This window comes from Oratosquilla oratoria, chromosome 13 (genome assembly GCF_046742065.1).
Source record: "Oratosquilla oratoria isolate Oo_2021 chromosome 13, ASM4674206v1, whole genome shotgun sequence".
Taxonomy (NCBI): Eukaryota; Metazoa; Arthropoda; class Malacostraca; order Stomatopoda; family Squillidae; genus Oratosquilla; species Oratosquilla oratoria.
Genome location: NC_134789.1, coordinates 29,687,156 through 29,689,655, shown reverse-complemented (window position 1 = coordinate 29,689,655; position 2,500 = coordinate 29,687,156). Strand labels below are relative to the sequence as shown.

Genomic DNA, 2,500 nt, shown 5'->3' with positions numbered 1-2,500 from the left:
AATTGTTTACACAAGCTCATGCTCAAAACACACACGCAAATGTGAACATATATGAAGATATACAAATTTGAGAGGATGGGAAAATTAATATAAAAGCAGTGACACACACACACACACACACACACACACACACACACACACACACACACACACACACACACACACACACACACACACACACACAGTAATACAAACACGCGCGTACACACTAACATAAACACGCATGCACACACCATCATAAACACGCGTGCACATATATATACCATCAAACAAGGACACAAAAAAAAAAAAAAAAAATGGGGGGGGGGATAGACTATCTTTCGCGAACGTTTTCTTTTTATCGAAGACCTATTCTGACTCTTGTTCTTTTGTCCTTGGACTTCTGATACGTAATGGAATCTTCCTGATAAGCGGCCATAACATACATCCAGATCAATATTTGCAAGGGGTGGCTTAAAGGGGCCCTGGCGAAACCACTTTGAAAAATCCATGTGCCTTGATGTCCACTTTTTATCTTTTTTCGTTTTTTTCTTTTTCGTTTTTCTTTTGTCAAAAAGAAAGAAAGAAAGAAAGAGAGAAAGCAAGAGAGAAAGAAACGTTCCTGGAGACCTCTTCAGAGGTGATGTATCAAAATAAGTCCAATATGATTCAATGTTTTAAATTAATCTATTCATACATTTTTCTCCGACTGATAAAATGTACAAAGAAATAATAAGACTTCATATAGCAAAGAAAAGAGCACACAAAATCATTGTCAAGTACTAGAATATAGCAAACGTAATGGTGCTTCCATCTTAAAACCAAGTCATAGGCTGGCGGAGGAAATCCACTAGCGAATGTGCTTCAGAACCTTCCCATGAAAGGAAAGGAGAGAGCTTGCTGGTTGATTCTTGCATTGATGATTCAATTACAAGAATGAGAAAAATATGTTAAGATTTCAGTTTTACATGGCTTCCAGACAGGGGAAGGCACACAGTTGATAGACTGATGAACAGCGGAAATAATGATGGACAGAAAGGAGGAAGTTACAATATATATGTGTCTGTATATATATATATATATATATATATATATATATATATATATATGTATATATATATATATATATATATATTCTGAATAAAACAGGGAAAAGAACAATTCTTGGAATCCGAGCGCTTTCGTGAAATTTTCACATCTTCAAGGATTACGATCATGTAATCCTTGAAGATGTGAAAATATCACGAAAGCGCGTTCGGATTCCAAGAATTTTTCTTTTCCCTGTGATATTCAACTTATCGGTGTAGTCACGTGTGATTTGTGATACTTGTGCATATATATATATATATATTGCAAAAATAATCACAATAACGCGTGACGAAAAGATATTGCAGAAACCACAGGGAAATTAAAGTCGGAATACTGAACGTTTTCGTCTATTACGACATCCTCAGAGTACAAAGAAAGAAAAAATAGAACACAATATTTATACAGAAAAAAGAAAACTGGGAGAGGTCATAGCCACATAAAACCTTCGGACATTATACATACAACACATTTAATTACAAATGGAAATGTTAATGTTAATAAAAATACATATACATTCATATACACATAGAAAAGGTGAAAGTAACAAGAAAAAATAATAATAATAAATAAAATAAAATAAAAATAAAAAGAACAAAAACCATGTGGCCGAAAGGTCCATAGGACAATTGGTACAATTAGGAAACTAGATACTGCTTTACTATCCTATGATATTGTTTTGTTAAACCAAAACACAAGTAATATTATCATCAAATTGTACAAAAATAAAAACAAAAAAAAAAAAAACAATATTTAACAGAAATACAAAAACTGGAAAGGTTATGCCACATAAAACTTTCGGACGTTATACACACTCATATACACAGAAATATTAATGGTAACAGTAAATGAAAAAATACATACACAATCATATACACATGGAAATAATAATGGTAATAGTAAAACAAACAAAAAATACAAAAGAACAAAACCTTGTGGCTGAAAGGTCCACAGGACATTTGGTACCATTAGGAAATTTGGTACTGTTTTACTATCCTATTAATTATAAAATTGTCTAGTTTAAATAAACCTAAACTCAAGTTAAATATATTGAGTTTAGGTTTATTTAAACTAGACAATTTTATAATTAATAGGATAGTAAAACAGTACCAAATTTCCTAATGGTACCAAATGTCCTGTGGACCTTTCAGCCACAAGGTTTTGTTCTTTTGTATTTTTTGTTTGTTTTACTATTACCATTATTATTTCCATGTGTATATGATTGTGTATGTTTTTTTTTTTTCATTTACTGTTACCATTAATATTTCTGTGTATATGAGTGTGTATAACGTCCGAAAGTTTTATGTGGCATAACCTTTCCAGTTTTTGTATTTCTGTTAAATATTTTTTTTTTTGTTTTCTTTTTTTTTCTTTTTCTTTTTTGTACAATTTGATAATAATATTACTTGTGTTTTGGTTTAACAAAACAATATCA

The 2,500-nt window shown here is 31.2% G+C and overlaps 1 protein-coding gene across 1 annotated transcript in view; it reads right to left on the bottom strand.

Annotated features, from left to right (window-relative positions):
• The window catches only part of LOC143032129 (esterase E4-like), a 49,573-nt gene that overhangs the window by 34,216 nt on the left and 12,857 nt on the right, over window positions 1-2,500 (bottom strand). The window lies entirely within an intron of this gene.